Source organism: Oryctolagus cuniculus, assembly GCF_964237555.1.
Source record: "Oryctolagus cuniculus chromosome 17 unlocalized genomic scaffold, mOryCun1.1 SUPER_17_unloc_3, whole genome shotgun sequence".
NCBI classification, from domain to species: Eukaryota; Metazoa; Chordata; class Mammalia; order Lagomorpha; family Leporidae; genus Oryctolagus; species Oryctolagus cuniculus.
The window spans coordinates 530,546-556,031 of NW_027208204.1; the positions used below are offsets into that span (position 1 = coordinate 530,546).

Sequence of the window (25,486 nt, forward strand, 5' to 3'; positions counted from 1 at the left end):
CAGTAAGCAAATATGAAAGCCTGAAAATTATTTCAGAATTACTCCTGTTATGGTTGGCATTAAGATGCAGCAGGTTAAGTGCCACTTGGGACACCACCATCCTACATCACAATCCTGGTTTGAGTCCTAGTCCTCTGCATTTCCAATCTAGCTGCCTGCTAATGCACTTGGGCAGGCAGAGGATATGGCCAAGGTACTCAGCCACTGATAACCCATGTGGGAATCCTGAATGAAGTTCCAGGCTCCTTAATTCACCCTGGCCCAGTGCTGGCTGTTACAGTCATTTTGGAAGCTAACCAGAAGGTGGAAGACCTTTCTGTCTCTCCCTTTCTAACACTCTGCCTTTCTGGTAGACAGATAGATCTATTTAAAAATAATTTTTAAAATTCTTCTCTTAGGAAGAAGTAATTTTCAAAATTATTTGTTTGAAACAAATAGATTTGGTACAATGTTACAACAATAAAATACAACATATTAATGAAAACTCAGATTCGTTATTGCCATCTATTTACAAAATCAAAAATCAGTCTGTGAAAGTCCAAACTTTACTCTCAATAAAAATGTAGATGCATGCTTAACTCACTTTTAGATTATAACTAAAGCAAAATCTTAGAGAAAGAAAAATCTCCCTAAAGTTTAAAGTTTAAATGGTTCTACAAATCTTAGCTGTCCTCACAAATAGCTCAGAAACAACCCCTAAGAAAAGGAGAGGCTGATGAGAGATAGCATATTAGGCTTCTCATTTCAGCAAGTTTTTCCTGTCCATATATTGGCATTCAAGTATAGTTTCACTTGAAAAAATAAAATGGATATTTACAAGTCAAATCATCTGATTTTCATGTTAGAACTATTGCACAAAATGGTATCTACCAAGGGCATTTGAAAGTTCTTTATACAAAGAGATGATTGATTGAGATAGATTCCTTCAAAGCTTTGATTTTATAGACTATTTTGCAGAAAGTGAATTTTCTGAAGTATGAACTATATGCATATTAATATAACAGCAACACATTCCAAAGTCAAATATGTTTTTATACTCATCTTTTGAATGTAATCCCTCACCTTGGTTTCTATACATTAGTAAGTATTAAAATTCTAATTCTTTATGTCTAGTTCCATCTGTTAGAACTATCAGTGCATTCTTTAAGTTTATAATAAAACAGTAGGTGCAGCTTGATGAGTGCATTCATTTTTTAGATTTACTTATTTATTTTGAAAGTCAGAGTTAAAGAGATCAGGAGAGACACAGAGAGAAATCTTCTGTCTGCTGGTTCACTTCCCAGATGATGATAACTCCCATCGTTGGACCAGGTGAAAGCCAGGAGCTGGAGCCTCATCCAGCTACCCTGCATGAGGGGCAGAGAATCAAATACTTGGTCCATCTTCCACTGCTTTGCCCACACTGTTATCAGGGAGCTGGATCAGAGGTGAAGCACCTGGAACAGAAAGCGGTATCTATGTGGAATGGTAAAATCACAGGCAGCAGTTTTACCTGCTATGCCACAAAGCTGGCCCCAAGTATATTCAGTTTCTTTCTATTTAAAAAAAAATTCAATCTTTAGCATGCTGTTTTTTTAAATGGGTAGATGGATTTTTTTTTTTTTTGACAGGCAGAGTGGACAGTGAGAGAGAGACAGAGAGAAAGGTCTTCCTTTTCTGTTGGTTCAATGGCTGCTGTGGCCGCCGCACCGCGCTGATCTGAAGCCAGGAGTCAGGTGCTTCTCCTGGTCTCCCATGCAGGTGCAGGGCCCAAGCACTTGGGCCATCCTCCACTGCCTTCTCAGGCCACAGCAGAGAGCTGGACTGGAAGAGGGGCAACTGGGAAAGAATCCGGTGCCCCGACCAGGACTAGAACCTGGTGTGCCAGTGCCGCAGGTGGAGGATTAGCCTATTGAGCCATGGCACCAACCTATCATGCTGTTTTGAGACTTGATTTTTCTTAAGAGTTATTTATTAATTTGAGAGGCTGAGTTACAGAGAGAAGGCAAGAGAGACTGAGAGGTCTTCCATCCACTGATTCACTCTCCAAAGGCTATGATGGCCAGAACTAGGCCAATCTGAAGCCAGGAGCCAAGAACTACTTCTGGGTCTCCAATATGGGTACTGGGGTCCAAGCACTTGTGCCAACCTCCATTGACTTTCCAGGCCTTGGACCAGAGAGCTGGATTGGAAGAGGAGCAGCCAAGACATGAGCCAGTGCCCATATGGGGATGCTGGCATCACAGGTGGAGATTTAATCTACTGTGCCATAGTGCCAGACCCATGTATTGAATTTCTAAAATTTCAAACTTACAGTACTTATTAAGCCTCAGAAAATATTATTACATTTTACTTTATCATCAAAAGCTAGATATGTTTGCTTTTCTAATCAGAGTATTTGATTTGTTCAGTGTTACTAATACACAACATATTTTAAGGCATAATTTAAATATATTTTCAAATGTATTTACCTGCCCATGAATAATTGCATAACTGTCAAACTACAGTTTTCACCTTATTTCCAAAAATGTTATGAATTTTTAATGGAGTACTTTGATGAATTTGAAGATACCATGCTGAATTTAAATGAGAATGAGATACAAAAAAAGAGAAATCATGATATTTCTCATCATTATTGCAACCCATAGTATAATATTCAACTCTTATCAAATTTGATTATTTTCTGTCTGTAAGTGGGATAGTTGGCTCAGAGTTGAGGAGTTGAGGTTTGAGCTTGTACTACTGAATATAAATGTGTGGAATGGATACCATTTCAGGCTCAAGTGTTCAGATGGTATGGGAACTTCTAGCATACTTATAAGGTTTGATTTTCCAACTGTTAACATTTTCCAGTTGTAATTGTTTCTCTCTAGTTAAGTTAATAGTTATGCTCCATCAAAATTTGTGAAATACTGAAATTCTATGTTACCTTGACAGGAATAGGAATGCTGGGAGTTATGTAACTCCACAAAAATTATTTTTACTATAAATATATTTGAAATATGCAGCCCTATGCATGTATTGTCTATTTGAAATGGTTTTATTCTGTTGTGTGTATCTCACTAACTAAAGTTAGTTTTAAAGATAACAGTGCAACACAGGGCATTATTTTTGCTTTATTCTCTATCATCTACACATCAAAGTAATGGTGAAGAAAGTCAGTATTACTGTTCAGACACTGCTTTATTTGTCTTCAGAGAAGTTATCAAAGTGCTCTGGAGGTTTCTCTCTATTTAAGAAAGGAAAAACAATTTATAAACTATTATATTTATGAAAACTGAAGTGTTCTCTCTATCCAACTTTTTGCTGATTTTAAGTTATGCGTATATCATTATACTGCTGGTATCAAAGAGAAAACACTTTCAATAACCAATCTAATTTGGCTAATCTCTATAAAAGTGATGTGAATATTTTACAAGATTATTTCAGAAGCAAAAGAAGAGTGAACATGTAAGCAAATGGGTATGCAATTTTCTCTCTTGCATAAGACTGCTTGAATTCCATGAGCTGCCTCATGCTAGTTCCAGCAAAAGGGCAGTGCTAGGACACCAGGCTCAACGTACAAAAGCTGTCAGGATAATAATATATAGCTGGCCGGCTAATAGATTTTTATAATGCCCTTCAAAAAGCTTACAGACACCATTTTGTCCTCATGTGGAAAATGAAATATATGAAAATGAAGAATAATTATGTATGTGTGGATTATCCATGAGAACAACTGTAAAGTTTATTATCTGAGGCTGGTGCCAAGGCTCACTAGGCTAATCCTCTGCCTTGTGGCACTGGCACACTGGGTTCTAGTCCTGGTCGGGGCGCCGGATTCTGTCCCAGTTGCCCCTCTTCCAGGCCAGCTCTCTGCTGTGGCCAAGGAGTGCAGTGGAGGATGGCCCAAGTGCTTGGGCCCTGCACCCCATGGGAGACCAGGAGAAGCACCTGGCTCCTGCCATCAGATCAGTGTGGTGCACGAGCCGCAGCGCACTGGCCGAGGCAGCCATTGGAGGGTGAACCAACGGCAAAAGGAAGACCTTTCCCTCTGTCTCTCTCTCTCACTGTCCACTCTGCCTGTCAAAAAATAAAAAAAATAAAAAAAAAGTAAAAAAAAAAGCTTTATTATCTGAAATCACAATAAGCAGAGTTTTCCTCATTTGGACTGTTTTGCATCGGCTTTCTTTCCCTGTTAGTGTGCTAAATCAGTGTGCATATGGTAGACTTCCAAGTCTTCTCTTGTCAAATGAAGGCTGCTTTACATTGGCACTTTTCTACATAGGATTTCAGATGTTTAAGTGCACATTAAGGTAGTTGTGGGGATCTGTGTGTTTGGGTCAGAATTTGAAAGAAGTTAATTAGTATAGGGCATGTAACTAAAATGTTAGCATCATTGACATTAATAGTATTGCTAAGTATTGTCTTTGAGTCTTATTGTTCCTCATTTTATTCTTGTTGGCTTTGGCTGCTTTGAAAATTTACAGGATGAAACTACAGATTGTTGCAACTGAAGGTTTAGGTATTGTGTATTTCATCATAAATTGTATGTGTGTCATCAGTACTTGTATTTCTGTTGCTTTGTGTTTAAATACAACCAAATTTCACATAAAAGAGACAACTGGCAATAAATGCATATCAGCATAGACAGCAATTCAAAAAGTGAGGTTGGCACCCTGAATTTATTGGTAATCACTAACAAATATTTGTGAGAAAAAGGAAGATCAACATGTTTAATTTCCAACCAATGAGGTCTCTGATTGAAAAGTCCTTTGGCACCTGGCACAGAGCCACAGCAGGTAAAACTGCCACCGTGGTGCTGGAATCGCATATGTGTGCTGGTGTGAGTCCCGAATGTTCCATTTCTCATCCAGCTCCCTGCTAATATGCCTGGGAAAGCAGTGGAGGATGGCTCAACTATTTGGGCCCCTGCAGCCTTATGGGTTAACTGGAAGAAATTCCTGGTTCCTGGTTTCAGACAGCCCAGCTCTGGCCACTGTGGCCATTTAGGGAGTGAACTAGAGGATGAAAGATCTCTATCTCTCCCTCTCCTTTTGTAACTTTGCCGTTCAAATAAATAAATAGATCTTTAAAAATAAAAGTCCAAACTTTAACAACTGCAGATGTGATATTTTATTTCATTTAGTCATAATGTACAACCTTAAAACAGTATGTCAAGACTCACTTTGAATACTGGGTAGTACAAAAACAACATGGGATTCATAGGAGGTTGCTTAGCATATACACACAAGGGAATATTGAGATTGTGGAAAATGGGATTAAAAGACATGTACTTTGTGCAAAAATATTTAACTCCAAGCATAAATTTTATAGTATGTATTTTCTATTAATTTTTAACTAATATCACCCATATCTCATAATGAAAACACAGTATTACCTTTTTCCTGTATGAGAACATTCTATGAGCACCAGTTATATGATTTCATGAGTTTTTAAAATTTTTTTATTTATTTGACAGAGTTAGATAGTGAGAGAGAGAGACAGAGAGAAAGGTCTTCCTTCTGTTGGTTCACCCCCCCAAATGGCTTGCTCTGTGCCTATCCAAAGCCAGGAGCCAGGTGCTTCCTCTGGGTCTCCCATATGGGTGCAGGGGTCCATGTACTTGGCCCATCCTCCACTGCCTTCCCGGGCCACAGCAGAGAGCTGGACTGAAAGAGGAGCAACTGGGACTAGAACCTGGCACCCATATGGGATGCTGATGCCACAGGTGGAGGATTAACCAAGTGAGCCACGGTGCCAGCTCCATGAATATCCAGCAGTGTATTTCTACCCATTTTAATGAAGAATGATTACTTCACTTTTTCCACATGTTGGACATGTCCAAGGAACAGAGCAGGACAAATGACTGGATCTATTTTTCAGCCCATTTCTATCATTTAGTCTTGCACATTCATTTTATAATTTCATTGCCTTACCAGAAACAAAGGCCAGTTGTCCAAAATCCCACCTCATTATCATCTTTTTTCTGGATTCTCTTAGGTTGTCCTTTTATATTTTAATCTATACTCTGAAAATCCTTCAGAAACACAATTTTAAAGCAAAACTATTATGAGTTCAAGTTAAACAGACTTGATTGGAAGTCAATGTGTATGCTACTGAGAGGGTACCTTCCAGGCCAGTGTTCTCATGTAGTGGATGAAGCCACCCTCTGCAGTACTGGCATTCCATGTGGACACTGGTTCAAGTCTTGGCTGCTCCACTTCTGATCCTCCTGTCTGCTGTAGCCTGGGAAAGTAGTGGAGGATAGCCCAGGTCCTTGGTCCCCTGCACCTGTGTGGGAGACCTGGAGGAAGCTCCTGGCTCCTGGCTTTGGGTGGGTGCAGTTCTGGCCATTGCAGCCAATTGAGGAGTGAACCAGTGGATGGAAGACCTCTCTCTGTCTGCCTCACCTTCACCCTCTGTGTAACTCTTTCAAATAAATAAATGAATCTTCTTAAAAAAAATGTAGTGCCCCCTAATACTGTGTGGAACATAATCAAACTAAAATTTATGTTCCTTATTGAAATTCAAATTTAGCTGACTGCCATCTTTCTTTCTAAATCTGACCACTTTATTCAAATAACATATGAAAGCTTATCACATTAACTAATGAAATGATAAACTGCTGCCTATAATGTATCATTATGGCTATTCTCCCCTTATAACATAAAATAAGGAAACTCCTATATATGTCAAGTAAGTTGAATCACATTTTGAAAACTCCAACCAATGAGTCAGAGAAAGATTTCACAATCAAAATTTCTGGTCCAAACTTTCTGGCATACTTGAAACATCTAAAGAAAAAAAAAAAAATGTTTCCCATACCTATTCAAAGTGGAAATAAGCAAAAAATATTTTTAAATTTCTTTTGTGAAACTAACGTTACGTCAATTATGAGGCAAGTGGACCAGGATTTGAAATAATTTTTAAAAGCACCCCTTTCATAAACAGATACAAATATTATAAACAAAGTATTATTATGATAAATAAATCATGTATGAAAACATAATAGATACATTGCAAGTAAGAGATAATAAAAAACAAGATTTATTAAGATTACAAAACAAGGCCGGAGCTGCGGCTCACTTGGCTAATCCTCAGTCTGTGGCTCTAGCACCCCAGGTTCTAGTCCCAGTTGGGGCACCAGGTTCTGTCCCAGTTGCTCCTCTTCCAGTCCAGCTCTCTGCTGTGGCCCAGGAAGGCAGTGGAGGATGGCCCAAGTGCTTGGGCCCTGCCTCCACATGGGAGACCAGGAGGAAGCACCTGGCTTCTGGCTTCAAATTGTCGCAGCACACTGGCTGTAGTGGCCATTTGGGGGGTGAACCAATGGAAAGGACGACCTTTCTCTCTGTCTCTCTCTCTCTCTCGCTGTCTAACTCTGCCTGTAAAAAAAAAAAAAAAAAAAAAAAAAAAAACAAAAAACAAAAAAACTTACCAAAAAAGTCATGCAGGCAGGTAAAAAATACAAAAGGAAATCACAAGATCAGTTAGATTGCATGTTGAAAAACATTCAATAAAATTTGGCATTTAGTGAAAAAATACTTGCTAACAGTAAAAATAGACAATAAGTGACTTCCTCAATCTGATCAAGACCAAAGGGAACCTACAACAAACAACGCAGCTAATACAGGATCACTGCAAGCTTTCTTCCTGGAAGTAAGCCTGAATCAGGAGGCTGCCACTATTTATCTTCAACTTCCTACTGGAGGGTTGTCAGGGGAATAAATTGGCAAAAAGTAAATTAAAGGTGTAAAGATACTTTCTAAGGAGTGAAATTGTCACATAGGATGACACTTACATAGATATAATTCATAAAAATCTAAAAAATACAAATAATAAACAATTCAAGGAGATTACCAGAAAGATTTCCATGAATTACTAAGTACCAACAAGAGATAAATAGAAAATAATATTAAAGGACAAGAAACAGAGTAGGAAACAAATACCTACAAGAGAGATAAAAGAAAAAAATGATTAATTATGTAATAATTATAAAGATTCTTAAAATAAATATTAAAAACATCACAAATGAAACCACAGAGAATATGAAGGAAAGGAAAGGGCCCAGAAGCCAATAAATAGCCATTACTCTCTAACTCACCTTAAGCAGGTAGGATTCTCCCAGGAAGACCCATGGGGAAACAAGAGGAGTCCCAGGAGGAGGCAGGATCTTGCTGGTGAAAGGACACAGCCCTAAAGGAGGACCAAAGCACCAGAATCCAGGTTACGCCTCTCTACATATCTGGAGTGGCCTGAAGTTGCATCTCTGCTATGGAGGATGCTGATTTGTTCTATCTTTTGTGTCGCCCATGCTGACTGCTGTGCAAGCCATCCAATCAGGCCCGGTGGTGTAAACACTAGGTAATCTTGCAGGAATTTGACACCATAGTAGTCCAGTTCCACCTCTGAGAGGTCCAAGGAGCGTGTTCTGCTGCTGGGAAACTCTGAAATAAAGGAAACATCCACTGTGCTCTGACTGTTCACTGCAGGACACCACCCATTTCTGATTCCTAGGAATGGTGAGTGTGTGGGGTCAGGAGTCCAGAGTAGGGGAAGGTGGACCTGGTGAACATGAAGACAGGACATGGGGCTCCCAGAGGTCATCTCTGCAATCTGTGGGTCCCATCCCATGGCTGGCACAGTGCTTCCCTGGGTCCCCCCTGGCCCTCAACATGGGACCTGTACTGGCACCCAGAACCCCATGAGTCCTGGCCCTTACCTGCTCTCTGAGACTTCTGGGCCCCAGAGCCATCTGTGTGATTGCAGCCCTGCGTCTCCCTGATTGTGCAGTGGGGACTGGAGTGGTCACCAGGGAGAGGCTGGGCTGTGTGTATGGGGTTCCTGCAGGGCAGGAGCTGTCATTTATGGGGTCTTCAGTTCCTCTATTCTTCCCAGAGTTTCTTGATCTCTTTATGGATTCTGCAAAGTAATCTTTTATCAGTTTCATAGTTTGCCGATATTTTCAACCATTCCTTCAGTTTCCTCTTCACTGTGCTGAATGTTACTTTTGCAGTGCAAAAGCTTCTTAATTTGAAGTAATCCCATTTGCTGATTTTGGCTTTGACTATCTGCACTTCTGGGGATTTTCCAAGAAGTATTTCTCTATGCCAATGCCATGCAGAGTTTCCCCAATATTCTCTAGTAATTGGAAGGAATCTGGTTGTAGATTTGTGTCTTTGATCCATTTTAAGTGGATTTTTGTGTAATCTGTAAGGGAGGGGTTTAACTTTATACTTCTGCACATGGAGATCCAGTTTTTCCAGCACCATCTGTTGAAGAGACTGCTCTGGCTCCAGGGTAGCTCCTTTGCCAACAATTAGTTGGTTGTAGATGCACGGATTGGTTTCTGGAGTTTCTATTATTGGTCTACACTTCTATTTTTTGTCAGTACCAAGCTGTTTTGATTATAATTACCCTGTAATATATCTTAAAATCTGGTATTGTGATGTGTTCAGCTTTGTTTTTGTTGTATAAGATTGATTTAGGTATTTGGGGGTCTCTGTGCTTCTATGAGCTTTAGCATCCTTTTTTTCTAGATCTAGGAAGAATGTCATTGGTATTTTGATTGGGATCACATTGAATCTGTAAATTGATTTTGGTAGTATGGACATCTTGGTGATATTAATTCTTCCAGTCCCTGAACATAAGTATTTCTGTGAGACTGTCAAGAAAACTTGAGAAAAGTTCCACTTTATTGCACACAAATTAATCAGTTTTTAAGGGATCATATAAATCCATTTTGCATTGACATTTAATAAATAATGAAAGACTTTCTCTGAGGCTTTTAGTAAAGAATTTAAAAAATTGATTTTATTATTTGAAGTCTTTAATTTTCCATTCAAATTGTTGTTTTTAACCACTGTCTATATTCCCACTAAACTAGGATTTTTTCTTTTATTTGTTAAACTTGTTCCTTGAATCATTATGCCTTTTTACTATAGTGTAAATTTAAAATGTTATCTCAGAAGCTGAAAAAAAGACAAAGAAAGAATAGGGTGGAGCAGAAGGAGGATGAGTTTATAATTGTATTCTTAGAATTGTATCTATAATCCATATTGAATCTGTTAAACACTAATTAAAATTAAAATAAAAATATCAATTTGACTAATATTTAAAATAAAATGATGAAACACTGTAGATATCGTCAAATTTTGATTATCAATCTTATTTATGAGATTTGAAAGAAATCCTATTTTCTCACCTTAAAATATCCCAACGTATTAGAATTCAGTATTAAATAACTCTGCTGAGAATTCTAGTTTAATATATTTCATTAGGTGGTAATGCCATGGGCACTGAAAAACAAAGTCTTTATCATTTTTGATAAAACAGAGCCTTTAAAACATCATCACTGAAAACATTAAGAGACGTAAAATGTAGCATTCTTTTATTTCTTCAATTCTTTTTTTTCAATTTTTTTTTTTTTTGACAGGCAGAGTGGATAGTGAGAGAGAGAGAGAGACAGAGAGAAAGCTCTTCCTTTGCTGTTGGTTCACCCTCCAATGGCCGCCGCGGCCAGCACGCTGCGGCTGGCGCACCGCACTGATCCAATGGCAGGAGCCAGGTGCTTCTCCTGGTCTCCCATGGGGTACAGGGCCCAAGCACTTGGGCCATCCTCCACTGCACTCCTTGGCCACAGCAGAGAGCTGGCCTGGAAGAGGGGCAACCAGGACAGAATCCGATGCCCCGACCGGGACTAGAACCCAGTGTTCTGGCACCACAAGGTGGAGGATTAGCCTATTGAGCCACGGTGCAGGCCAAAATACAGCATTCTTAAAACCCAAGTGACTTACTCCCATTCAAGGTTTTCAGATGTGCAGGGATACTTTTTATGCCAAGCAAATAACCAAATAATTTTTAAACATATATAGGAAATAACTTATATAACATTGAGTTCTCACAGAACTTTGACTCCCACAAGGACATGCAGCTACTTTCCCAGGCTTGCTTATCCAGTAAACCAAGACAGGGAGAACCCCAATGATGTCTTCACAATCATATTCTGAGGATTATCAAGTAATGTTACAAGTAATGTTAGAATATGCACATATTCTATACAAATAGCTGATGTAATCCTTGTCAATGCAGGAAGCACACTGGGGCTGCACAGGGAGCATTCCAGCAGTGCTCCTCAGAGGCAAAGCCTCTGTGTCCTGTCTCTCCTTTCACTTGCAACACACTCACAGCACCTGGCACCTAAAGAGGGACCCTTGGCAAGAAGGGCAAAGGACAAATCATCATGCCCAGCAAGGGTTACAGATTTGTCACTTCATCTCAAGATCCTGGTGAGTAATAAGCATGGGGAACTCTCTGTCCCCAGCACAACAGAAAGATAAGATTGAACCACATTATCTCCTCAACAAAGACCTGGATCAGAAGTCAAGCAGCCAGGACTTGAACTGGTGCCCATATGGGATACCGACCCAACACTGCAGTTGGTGGCTTTACCGGCTATACACAGTGCCAGCCCTGCAAAATTCTTATACAGTGGGCATATTGGATAGAATTGGAGAAAGATATGAGATGGTGCCATGGGATTCAAAAACTCTAGTTAAAATCTTGGTTACTCCAGAGCAGGACACTCAGAATATAGAGATTTGGCTTCCATATAAGCCATAGATAATTTACATAATATCCCTATTAATTTGAAACAGTTGCTAGGAGAGGGAGCCTTTTCAGATCTTGGCCAGCAAAGTTGATTATTTTTGAAGGGAGGCTTATGTGCACATTTCTTATATTGCATTAGAAGCTTGGAAAAAGATTGCTGATGTTAAAGACCCTTCTACTTCCTTTTCTGTAGATTGCCAGGGACCTACTGAAGGCTATATGCCCTTTGTGGATAGGCTAGAGAAAGCTTTTGGGCAGCATTAGATCATCAAGAAGCAAAAAAAAAGCATTATTAAAACAAATGTCTTGGGGGCCAGCGCCGTGGCTCACTTGGTTAATCCTCTGCCTGTGGCACCGGCATCCCATGTGGGCACCGGGTTCTAGTCCTGGTTGCTCCTCTTCCAGTCTGCTTTCTGCTATGGCCCAGAAGGGCAGTGGAGGATGGCCCAAGTGTTTGGGCCCCTGCACCCGCATGGGAGACCAGGAAGAAGCACCAGGCTCCTGGCTTCAGATCGGCACAGCGCCAGCCATAGTGGCCATTTGGGGAGTGAACCAACGGAAGGAAGACCTTTCTCTCTGTCTCTATCACTGCCTATAACTCTACCTCTCAAAAAAAGTCTTATGAAAATTCAAATCAAGGCTGCAAAAATATATTAAACACAGTCCACACTAAGCCTGAAACTACCACAGCAGAAATGACCAAATTGTGTCAAACTGTAGGGACTGAAACTTACAAAATAACTTATTGGCTTCTGCCCTTAAAGCTCCTGAAAAAAATGCTTTGGCTGTGGGAAACAAGGTCATCTTTTTCTTTTTAAAGACTTTATTTATTTGAAAGACAGAGTTTCAGAGACAAATGAAGACAGAAAGAGAGGTCTTTCATCAGCTGGTTCACTCCCCAGATGGCTGCAACAGTAGGAGCTGCACTGGGCCACAGCAGAGGGCTGGACTGGAAGAGGAGCAACCAGGACAGAAGAGAAGCAGCCAGGTCATGAATCAGCACTCATTAGGGATGCTCACACTCCAGGTGGCAGTGAAACATTTTATGCCACAGCACTGGCTCTGGTTTTCTTTATTTAGAAGTGTTAATTTTATTATTCTTTTATCAATCATTTCTTTTTTCAATTTTTTATATATATTGTTCTCATTTTCATTCATTTTTATCTAGTATATATTCCCATTTAGTTTCATAAAATTTAACATAAGAATGATTTAGGAGTGTGCGTTGTTTCTGTAACTTTTCAATTTTAATGAAACTTTAAGTAATTATAAAATAGAATCAAGTGTTCTTAGATACTCATTACTCAGATTTACAAGTTAATCCCTGGAATTGCTTGTTCTCTCTACATGCACATCACACACAAACACATACTATACTTGTTGTATCTCTATTGTTTGGAAGTGAATTGCAAACTTTTTGCCACTTTTCCCTTAAACAGTTCACCATATAACATTTTCTAAGAACAAGAGTATTCTCTTAATTCATAATACAGTAATTAAGAAACTATAACAGTTTGATAATAGTGTTACTTATCTCCAAACTCTATATTTGAGTTATCCACTCATCCCAGTAACATCCTTTGCAGCATTTTACTCTCTTCTATGTACCACTCCTGTTCCCGTTTAGCATCACACATTGAATTCATTTACCATATTTCTAACCTTTTTCAACCTGGAAGAATTGTCTTTCTTTTTCTTTCATTAACTGGATAAGCCAGTTAACTTTGATTTGCCTTGTGATTCTCTACACCACATTCAGGTTGTGATTTTTTGTGGCAGAATGACCCCAGAAGTGATATTGTGTCCTTCTCAGCACATTGGGTCAGGAGATACATGATGCTGACTTGCTCTATCTTTGGAGATGTTAATTTCATAATTTCTTAAGCTGATATCTACCATGTTTCTCTACTGTGAAATTGGTAGTTGTCTATTTGTAATAAATTGTGGTGAGATACTTTGAAACAGTAATTAAATTAGGAAAATTTCATCCACCCATTTTAGTATTTATTGATAATTATTGTCTGGCTCTGTTATTACTAGCATGTTTTCTAAATGGTTGTTTTTACAATTGCCATTATTTTGTTTTAATTAGTTGTTATTTTAATTTATTTTTAATTTTATTTTTTTAAAAGATTGATTTACTTTATCCAAAAGGCACAGTTACAGAGAGAGATAGGGGGGAGAGTAAGAAGAGTCTTCCAACTGCTGGTTCACTCTTCCAATGGCCACAAAAGTCAGGGCTGAGTGAGGCCATAACCAGAAGCCAGGAGCCTCATGTGGGTCTGTCACATGAGTGCAGGGGCCCATGTACATGGCCATTCCACTGCATTCCTAGGCACGTCATTAGGGAGTTTGATTAGAAGTGGAGCAGCCAAGATTCCCATCTGTACCCATATGGGATGCTGGCATTGCAGACAGCAGTTTCACCTGATAACAGTGGTAGTCCTACTTTAATAAAAGTGTTCCCTTCTCCCACACCTATTTATCCACTTTTATAACAAGAGGTGCTCATAGAATTTTATTTTACTTAACAAATTAAAATGTGCTACTATTTAGATACTCAACTCCTGTATTTGACCCGTTGTAGCCATTCAAGCTGCTTTCTGTATCCTTTTCAATTCTCTCCATTAATCTAATCATTTCCATTTTATTGGCATGATTAAATGTTCCAATGTCATTTCTAAATACTAGTATCTTTCTTCAGTCTGGAAGAAACAATTGCACTATAAACCTGTTTCCTTGCAATGAAGAATACCAGAAAATAAGGTGTAAGTGAAAGGATTACAGCACTTTTTTAGTTTAAATAATATTTTAATCTTAATCTTATAATTTCATCAATTCTAGCATATATAAACATGTAGTTTTAGGATGCTAATCCATACTGCAGTAAAAATCAAGCATAGTAGAACTCATTATCTATTCATAGTTTTATCTGTCTTTATACTGAGGTATCATAATCAAAATAATGTATACAAGTTTACTTGGATATGTTTTCCCCCATTCAGTGTGGTTGTTTTTCATTTGAAGTTCATTTAAGTTTTTCCTGTTTTATACTCTCTGACATTATCACTCGATTCCTGTTTGATTGTATGTGTAATACATCAAGACATTTGTAAAAGTTAAATAGTACAAAAATGTACAATTATAACAGTTACCACTCTGCTCCCACATTTCTTGTTGGTGTGTGTTAGGGGAGAAAGTGTGTACCCTAAAAATTCATAATTTGAAGAAGCTAAACCCTAGTACCTTAGAATATAAATTTATTTGGAAATTGGACCATTAAAGAAATAACTGATATACAGTGAGCCTTTTGGGATGAACTCTCATCCAAGGACTGATGTTCTTACAAAAGAAAGATATTTGGACAAAAGGAATAGGTATGTTCACACACAAAGGAAAGAACAGGTGAACATACAGCAAGAATGTGACCATCTTCAAATCAAAGAAGGAGGCATTGGAAGGAACCATACCTGTTGATACTTTCATCTTGGACTTCTAACTTCCAGTACTATGAACAAACAGATTTATATTATGTAAGCCAGCCAGTGTGCACTTTTATGATTTGCCTAGACAACAACAGTAAAGATGTTACTTCTTCCTGGGTCACAATATGTGCTTGCAACCGAGTACATCTAGTTGCAACAGAACAGTTCTAGTGGGCCAGGAAGCCAATGATCATCCCTTTTTGAAGATTCCACTCCATATAATGCTTGGGTTTTCAGAGGAAAGCTAGTCTCTTGGACACTGGACTGTAAATTACTTCTGGTAAGAGGATCCCAAAATGACTAAATGGTTTCATATGGTGAGGTTCATTGGGGTCCAAATAAGATGTGCTGATTCCAAATGTCAGTATCTCACTCTTTACCAATAATCCCCATAAATTTCACATGAAAAAACATAGAAGGTTGAGAATTCAACTGGCATCCTAATTCAGCAACCTGAATAATTGTGTGTGTGTGTGTGTGTGTGTGTGTGTGTTTAGCAATTTCAATCCAGTGACTACAGGAAATGGGAGACTCTTCTAGAATTTTCAAGAAAATGTTCTGTTTCTCAAACTGTGGCTTGAGCTGAGTTTAGAGTGTGAAATTGTCAATGTTTGTTTTATATTTCAAAGATTTGTTTATTTATTTGAAAGTCAGAGTTAGAGAGAGGCAGATAAATAGAGAGAGAGAGAGAGAGAGAGAGAGAGAGAAAGTCTTCCCTCTCCTGGTTCACTCCCAAATGGTCACAATAGCAGGAGCAAAGCCAATCCAAAGACAGGAGCCAAGGGCTTCTTCCAGGTCTCCCATGTGGGTAAAGGAACTTGGTCCATCTCCTACAGATTTCCCAGCCTATAGCAGAAAGCTGGATTGGAAGTAGAGCAGCTGGGACTCGAACTGGCACCCATGCAGGACGCTGGCACTACAGGCAGTGACTTTACTTGCTGTGCCATAGCCCCAGCCCCTGTCAATATTTTTTGTATGTCCTCAAGAGGCAAATGAATCCACCCATACAATAGTCCTTATGAATGATCATTATGGCCATGATCAAACATAGCAACTATTTGGCTCCCAAGTCATGTGTTTTACTTGCCACTACATCAGAATCTACCATAACTTGTTTCACTTTTATGTCACTGCAGGTCACAGACTTCTAATAACAACATCTCATTGTCACAGACTCTGCACTATAGTTAAATCCAAAGGATTAGTAAAAAGAATAGAACAGGTCTTTGCAACAAAGAATTAACTGATGGCTAAAATGCAGGGCCAAACTAATCCCCATACTCCATCTATACAGGCCTATTTCTTTGGATGAATTCTATAACAATCAGTAACTATTGAAGAGAGAGAAAACACTAGTAATTTGAACTGAGAAACTTTAATATTAAAATTATCTGTAATATAAATACAGTTATAAACAATTGGTAACTAATAAAGACAGGGCATTTAAATGTCATTAGTATGGCAGATATAAGTATGACTGAGGTAGAATACCCAAGAAAGAGTCTTCCCCAGGGTTAAGGTTCCTATTTGTTCATATCTGTTGGTTAGGGCATAGCTGTGACTCACTGGCAGAATTGTTATGATGAAGGCTCAGACTAACATGAGCCAAGTAAGGCATGTAGGGTACAAAACAGGAAGAGGCACTCATTCTTATATGTCAACTCTACCACTTCTGTGAGAATGAATGCCTTAGATTTTACATCTAAGTCTGGCATTATCTTTATATTCTCTTTAAGTGAAAATTACATGGACTCTTTTTCACTGGAAACCTATATTTGTGCTTCTCACTTTATAAATGATTATGCCAAATCACTCATTCATTTTAATCAAAATACAGTGGCTAGTGCTGTGGGGCAGAAGGTTAAACTGCTCTCTGTGATGCCAGCATCCCATCTGAGCTCAGGCTGAGTCTTGGCTGTTCCACTTCCAATCCATTTCACTCCTATGGAAGGTGGCCCAAGTACTTGGGACCCTGCCATCCATGTGAGAAATCCAGATAGAGTTCCAGGCTCTTGATTTCACCCTGACCCAGCAGAGGCTTTGTGGTCATTCGGGGAGTGAAGCAACAAATTGAAGATCACTCTCCCTCCTCCTCCTCCTCCCCCTCCCCCTACCCCTCTCCCTCCCGCTCAGCTTTTCAAGAAAATAAAATGAATCTTTAAAAAAGACAATTAAAATAAATACCTTAATGAGTTCATCCCTTTTCAAATTTCATTTTGTTTGAATTATTACTGTCACCTAGGTATATCATCACTAACCTAGTTTATGCCACACTAGAAGTAACCTGTTGATTTATTGGTAGGTTGTATCATTGTGACATCATCAAGTAACTCAAAATTCTTATAGTTGCTATAGTGATTTTATTGTACACAGCTGCCTAAAACCAGGTATATGGGGATCTTTTTATAGTCACATATTTATTTCACTTTATTCTTACGTTATTCAAAATTAATCATTGACTTGAAATTCTCTATTATTTAGATTGAAACATTGGTATCGTCTTTTACATTATTCTAGTAATAGCCATAATATTTTCATTTAGTTCCTCACCATTACCATTTTCCTGTGTGTTAGTGCCAGTAATGTTAGGCAAACTTTTCAAATATTTCCATGTATATTTGTGTCTGTCTTTTAATATTGATACCATATTATTCATTGTTACATATGGTAATCACACTATAATTGGAATCATGAAATTAACATCCCTTACTTATTTTCCATTTTGATTCTGGTTTTGTCACTATCATCTGTGTATATCATTAGTAATCTTTCTTTTCTTAATATCCTACCATGGGTAAACTGTGACCATCCTGGTTTGCATTTTGTTGTTGTTGTTGTTGCGCAGTCATCAATCTCCTGTATATTCTGGTGGGATACTTTTTGTCTTGCATTTTTAACTGTTTTAAAATCCATATTGTATACATATATGCAAACAAGAGAACGTTTACCTTTAACTTTGTGGACATATTTGTCATTATTGCAGATTTATCTTATTCAGAGTAACTTTGATGTACATATATTTCTCAAAATCATGTTGATGTCAAAATTTTCCATACATTAGATTGAAGCTCTGATAATACTGTTTTAAAGTTTTTCTACAAATAGCTTGAACTTGTACAGACTTAAGATACTGCAATATTTATGAATTGTATTGGAATAGATTATTTAGAATTATTTTTCAAACATATGCTCTGTATCTTCTTGGAACTCTATAATCAAAATAACTAAGTTACCAATTTCTTTTTTAATTTTTAATTTATTTTGTTTGAGGAATAAAATTTAATGCATTTAATATATACAGATTTGGGAATATGATGCTTCCCCCACCACCACCCATAATCCTGCCTTTCTTCCTTCACCCTCTTCCTTTCCTGTTCTTATTTTTTAAAGAAATAAATTTTCAGTTAATTCTTATACTCATAAGATTAACCCTACACCAAGTAGAGAGTTTACTGATTAGTATGAAGAAAAAAAAGAAGTAAAGAACAAAAACAAAAAAAGAAAACCATTGTTCTCTAACAATCAAGGGCTAAGTTACCCATTTCTACCCTTAATAATCATAACATAATATATAGCATTATACTTAAACTAATTTTACTTTGTTTTATCTTGTCATTGATTATTGTCACATTTATATTTTCAATAATGTATACCAAATCTCCTATGAGGAATCTGGATGTATTGTGGTTTACTTATTTTTTTTACATTCATCAAAATTTCATTTTTTTTTATCTCAAAGAACACTTTAAAAACAAAGGCAAGTTGCAGGCAACAGGTTGCACTTTTATGTTCTTGCATTGCAATGCCTTCCTTCTTCATCCATGCTTCAGGCAGCAGCCAGAAAGGTAGTATCATCTGAGGACATTTCACCTGCTACTTCTTCCCCCCAGGTGCTGTTTTGCACTGCTGCTGAGTAAGCTATCAGACCCTGATGCCATAGCTAGCACACTGCCCAAGAGCCTCCAGCTCTGGTGGCAGGGCCACGTGAAGCAGAGTCTCACAGAGGCTTCAAAGGGGGAGCGAGCAACCCAATGCAAAGGTGGTTGATGCAGGTGCTAACTCCATGAAGATGTTCAATGGAAAGTGGATCCCTAAGGTCGAAGAGAAACATAGCAAGAATGTCATCAAGAGTAGCAGCTTTGCCAAGACCTCAAAAATGAGCTCAAAGAGAAGGAGTCTGTAGCACTGGTTATTGGTGCTCTTCATTTTCTTGTTTGTTGCTGTGCAACTCTCCAAATTATTCAAGTATCTTGATGGGCATGTGAAGTGACTACCCTTTTAGATGTTCCCATTCTCCAGTGAATTTTAACTTGAACTCATCCCTGATGTTTGATACCCTTGTTAAAACAATTCAATAAGCCTCCTCCTGCAGTGCCAGAATCCAATATTGATGATGGTTCAAGTCCTGCTGCTCCTCTTCTGATCTAGCTCTCTTCTATGGCCTGGGAAAGCAGTCAAAGATGGACCAAGTGCTTGGGCCCCTGCATCTGCATGGGAGACCCAGAAGAAACTCCTGGATCCTGACTTCAGATTGGCCCAACTTCAGCTGTTACAGCCATTTGGCGAGTGAATTGGAAGACCTTTCTTCCTCTCTCTATGCCTCTAACTCTGTAACTCTGCCTTTCAAATCAATTAATAAAATTTTAAAAATAATTTTTTAAGATTTGTTCATTGCTCTCTTCTCCCTTCTCTCTCTCTCACTCTTTCCTCTCCTTCTCTCTCTCTCTCTCTCTCAGCTCCTCTCATCCTCACTGTCTCTCTCCCTCTCTCTCTCCTCTCTCCTGCTCCCCTCTCTTCTCTATTACTTTCTTTGTCCTTCTTCGCCCCTTCCCTCTAGTTTCCTGGGTTTTCCCCAATAAACCCTTTCCCTTACAAAAAAAGATTTGTTTATTTATTTGAAAGACAGAGTTACACAGAGAGAAAAGGAGAGGCAGAGAGAGAGGTCTACAATTTTGCTGGTTCGCTCCCCAACTGGCTGCAATGTCAATCCAAAGCCAGGATCTCTGAGCTTCTTCTGGGTCTCCCATGTGGGTGCAGGAGCCCAAGGATTTGGGCCATCTTCTACTGCTTTCCCAGGCCATAGCAGAGAGCTGCATCAGAAGTAAAACAGCCAGGATTTCAACTGGTGCCCAAATGGGATTCCAGTGCTGCAGGCAGAGGCTTAGCCCACTATGCCACAGCACCAGCCCCTAAAAAATAATTTTTAAGTTATAATAACTGACCCTACTTAGTAAAGAGTAGTTTTTTTTTAACGTGGCTATTAAAGCAATATGCAGTATGGATAATTAGATTAAATCTATGCAGACAGGGACTAGATATCATTAACCCTGATGTAGAAATGCAATTAGCCACAATGTAAAATTTGGGCTTTTCTGGATTTTTTAACAGCTATTCACTTTATTAATCTCTTTAATTAAAAGCACACTCCTGAAAAGGTCATGTAACTATCTCGTAAGAAGGGCCTTTTCAATGGTTCAACTACACAGTTTGCCTAGTTTTGCCACAACTGCTAGTACCTAAGATTTTTACCAGTTTCTAAATACATAGTATAAAGGGAGATGCATACAGCCACAATGTTTAACTATTGTTTCTATTACACTATCTTGCATTTTTGCATGAGTGAATATGCGAACATAATTCTCATAAAAACAACTTGGTTGAACATTTTGTAACTTGGTCACTGCAGTTTCACTAAAATCTATCACAGTGGAGCAAGGTCAGAGAAGTTTTGTTATATTACATTATTTTCAGCAGAATTATTTTAATGTCTCAAAATAATTTACTATGCTAGACAAAACTTTAAAGAAAAAATAGCATCAAAAATGGCAGCCTAATCAGAATATACCGTTCAATCCAATGTGCTAAAGACAGCATGTTAATAGCATGTTTAATACCAAAACAATGTAAAATTTTACACTTAGTTTGGAGATGGCTTTTCTATGGGACTGGCGCTGTGGCTCACTCAGTTAATTCTCTGCCTGTGGCACTGGCATCCCGTATAGGTGCCAGATTCTAGTCCTGGTTGCTCCTCTTCCAGTCCAGCTCCCTGCTGTGGCCCAGGAGGGCAGTGGGGCCCTGCACCTGCATGGGAGACCAGGATGAAGCGCCTGGCTCCTGGCTTCAGATCAGCACAGCTCCGGCCGTAACAGCCATTTGGGGGGTGAACCAATGGAAGTAAGGCCTTTCTCTCTGTCTCTCTCTCTCTCTCATGGTCTAACTTTGTCAAATAAAATAATAATAATAAAAAAAGGAAATGGGTTTTCTAGATCTGTGATTGAAATACTCTTAGAACACCAGGTACATCGAACTAGGATGGCATCTGGAATTAAATTGATTTATCGATCAGGGTCAATCTTTACTCTTCCCCTTATTGTTTGATTTTATAGGTTATGATTGCTGAAATTTTATTTTTACTAATGTTAAGAGTGTGCCGGGGGGCCGGTGCCATGGCTCACTTGGTTAATCCTCGCCTGTGGTGCCAGCATCGCATATGGGCACTGGGTTCCAGTCCCAGTAGCTCCTCATCCAGTCCAACTCTCTGCCGTGGCCCTGGAGGGCAGTGGAGGATGGCCCAAGTGCTTGGGCCCCTGCACCCCCATAGGAGAACGGGAAGAAGCATCTGGCTCCTGGCTTCGGACTGGTGCAGCACTGGCCGTTGTGGCCACTTGGTGGTGAACCAATGGAAGGAAGACCTTTCTCTCTCTCTCTCTCTCTCTGTCTCTCTCTGTCTATAACTCTACTTGTCAAATAAATTAAAAGAGTGTGCCATAAGGCACATTGTTGAGATTTTTATTACTGTTGAAAATTGAATATATTGGCTACTTATGCACTTAACCATAATTTGGTTACAAAAGTGTGAGCAGTGTCTAAGTGTTAATGGATTGGATAAAAACTGCTTATGTTTGCTTTGTTAATTGCCTCAGGTTATCTTTTTAAATAAGCTATTTTAAGAGGAACAGAAGGAAAATTTCCTACCTAGTCTATACAAAGTGCAATACTCATAACCTCAAATATGAAGGAAAGGAGAAGAGAAAAATGCAGTGGTTAAGGATATATAGGCATTAACTACCCTGGAGTCAGAAAGGAATCAGCTGATGTTAGATCAGATTTTTAATTGAATTGTTATGTTACTTTCTCACCCAGTACAATTCCTGTATTTGTTTCCTCTTTGAAACAAGTCATGGTTAACTAATTCTATTTTATTGTTCCATTTAAAATGAAAGTTATTTTTATAAATTCATAGAAGGTGCTTTTTCTTTGAATCAAATCATTCCATTTCAAAATTTCTTTTGGTTTACTATAGATAATTAGCTTTGATTTTTTTGTTTTCTTAATGTACATTGTCTTGATAACTATTACTGCTGAATTGCTGTAGCAACAGCCAGGAAATACTTCAGATGAAAATTGTTTTCCCTTTGTCATCTCTGTGATTTATCAATTGAGTGCATTTTATATTCATGTGGGGTAAATGAAAACTATGTCTATTTGATTTCACAATAAAGTTTCCTGAATATTTGATGCTTTTCTTCTAAAATAAAATGATAAAGAATTCTTAATTGAGTATATTCTTTATAGTTAATAGAAAAATTTTTAAAGACTGCCTAATGTTTTGTGTTAATTGAACTATAGTATACAAGGGAATAGATATGAAGTTTATTACAGGAAATTGAAAGAAAGGAAAATATATAAAAAACACAATGAACCAAACACTTCTCTACGTAGAATTTACCTTCTTATTATTACTCATGTCTGATTCAAAGAGAAAGCACAGTTCTTTGATATCCCTTTCTCAGTTGCATTTTACATATCATCTAATGTTGAGCACAACATAATAAATAATTTTTAGGAAAAAACAGACAAGTCACACAGAGTAGAAATTTGTAATGCATACATTTTCATACAACTTATATACAGATGTTTATAACTCAACAATAAAACAAACCAATAAAAAAGAAAAATTATTTGAACACACTTCATAAAAGAACACATATAAATAAGAGCACATGAGGGGCCAGCATTGTGACATAGCAGGTCATTACTTGCCAGTAATGGAGCATCTCATATGAGCACCAATTCATTACCTGGCTGCTCCACTTCCAATCCAGCTCCCTACTAATGGCTTGGGAAAAGCAGCTAAAATAAGTCCAGTTCCTCTCACTCTGACACCTACATGGGAATCCCAGATAAGGTTCCTGGCTCCTGGCTCCTAGTTTTGACCTAGACCAGCCCTGGGAACCTCCACTTTGCTTATGGCACTGTCTAAATACTGATCATATTCTTAGAATTGTATGTTTTAACTATATGGCATCTGTTCTTTTTATATTAATAAAATAAATTATTAAAAATATATAATCCATTCTGTTGGGTGTGACTAGGTATCTCACTGAGGTTTTAATTTGCATTTCACTGATGACCAATTATGGTGAGCGTTTTTATGTGTTTTTATTTTTTTAAATGTTTGTTGTTATTTATTTGAAAGCAAGAATTACAGAGAGAGGTTTTCCATCTGCTGATTCAGTCCCCAGATGGCCACAATCACCAGGCTGGTCTAGGTCAAAACTAGGATCCAGGAACCAGGAGTGGAGGAGCCAGGAACCTTATCTGCAATTCCCATGTAGGTGGCAGAGTGACTTGATCAGCCCTTGCCCTGACTGTTGACGAACAACTTAATACGTTATCCCTCTTAGTATTTTTTTTTGTTTGTTCTACTTAATACTTTTGGTTGAATACTGTAATCAATACACAGTTATTCTCAAGTGTTGAAACAACTGAAAAGTGATCGCTGTTAAATATAAGAGTGGGAATAAGAGAGGGAAGAGATGTGCAATTTGGGACATGCTCAACCTGACTTGCCACAAATGGTAGAGTTAGAAACATGCCAGGGGATTCCAATTTAATCCCATCAAGGTGGCATGTACCAATACCATCTCACTAGTCCCGGTGATCAATTTCTGTTCACAATTGATCATAATGATAGAACTAAGAGCCAAAGGGAGCACATAAACAAGACTAGTGTCTGCAAATACTAGCTGATAGAATAAAAAAGGGAGAGAACGATCCAACATGGGAAGTGAGATACACAGCAGACCCATAGAATGGCAGATGTCCTAAACAGCACTCTGGCCTCAGAATCAGCCCTTAAGGCATTTGGATCTGGCTGAAAAGCCCATGAGAGTATTACAGGCATGGAAAGCCAAGACATTCTGGAAAAAAAAAAAAACACCACACCTAAATGAAAGATCTCTGTGAGTGAGATCCCAGTGAAAAGAACAGGTCATCAAAGAAGGAGGTACCTTTCTCTGAAGGGAGGAGTGAACTTCCACTTTGACTACAACCCTGTCTAAATATGATTAGAGTTGGTGAACTCAAAAGGCTTCCATAGCCTTGGAAACTCATGATTAGAGCCTAGGGTGATTACTGATGCCATAACAAGAGTGTCAGTTTGTTAAGTCAACAACAGGAGTCACTGTGCACTTACTCCTCGTGTAGGATCTCTGTCCTTAATGTGCTGTACATTGTGATTTAATGCTATAATGAGTACTCAAACAGTATTTTTCACTTTGTGTTTTTATGTGGGTGCAAACTGTTGAAATCTTTACTTAATATATGCTAAACTGATCTTCTGTATATAAAGAGAATTGAAAATGAATCTTGATGTGAATGGAAGGGGGGAGGGAGAGGGAAAGGGGAGGGTTGCGGGTGGGAGGGAAATTATGGGGGGGGAATCCATTGTAATCCATAAGCTGTACTTTGGAAATTTATATTCATTAAATAAAAGTTAAAAAAATAAAAAAGACGATATCAATTAAAAAAATAAAGACTATTTATCTATAACCATTACATCTCTTTGTGATTCTATTTCTGCTGCTACTGAAATTTCCATTGATAAACACAATCATCAAAATACCATGTGTGTTGAAAGTACATTTGTCTATTTTTCAATTATATTTGAATTTGTTACTACTACCTGAGTAAATTGTCAGTAAACTAATTTATGTCAGTTCTTGCACAGAAAACTTCAGACTACCTTAGTTTTCCTTATCAGTTTTAGGCCAAAAATTCTCTAAATTCAGAAGGTGTCCAATCAAATATCATGGTCACAGTATCTGAGCACAGTCTATGGCCAATTTCATCTCTCTCATTAGGAGATTGCATTTTAGCCTTATGGACATTCATGTATACTGAAATACCATTTCAATTTTGAAATGTAAGAGTTTGGTCTTTGAAATCATTGAGCTCACTTTTTTTTTTTTCAAAATATTCTAGTCTAGACCAATTCCAGCCCTGTGAACCTGTGGGCATGATAACATACACTTTCATTGTGAGAGCATTATCAGCTCCAATATTCTATGAGCTGTCCTGGAAACCTTCAGATTCACAGTGCCTCTGAGCCATCTTAGTCAATGGTAACAATTCTCCACACGTGTATGTGT

The 25,486-nt window shown here is 38.3% G+C and overlaps 1 long non-coding RNA gene across 2 annotated transcripts; it reads right to left on the bottom strand.

Moving 5' to 3' along the window:
• Positions 1-1,184: 1,184 nt before the first annotated feature.
• LOC103346477 (uncharacterized) lies at positions 1,185-24,165 on the bottom strand. Of its 2 annotated transcripts, none has more exons than XR_011385779.1 (5): positions 17,238-24,165; positions 15,039-15,076; positions 10,163-10,256; positions 8,063-9,929; positions 1,185-1,436 (listed from the first exon to the last, which is right to left on the bottom strand). It is a non-coding gene; the product is annotated as an uncharacterized lncRNA (long non-coding RNA). The 2 variants fall into 2 exon arrangements; XR_011385780.1 differs by having other exon boundaries at positions 1,190-1,436; positions 8,063-8,880; positions 17,238-23,964.
• Between the last annotated feature and the right edge of the window lie 1,321 nt (positions 24,166-25,486).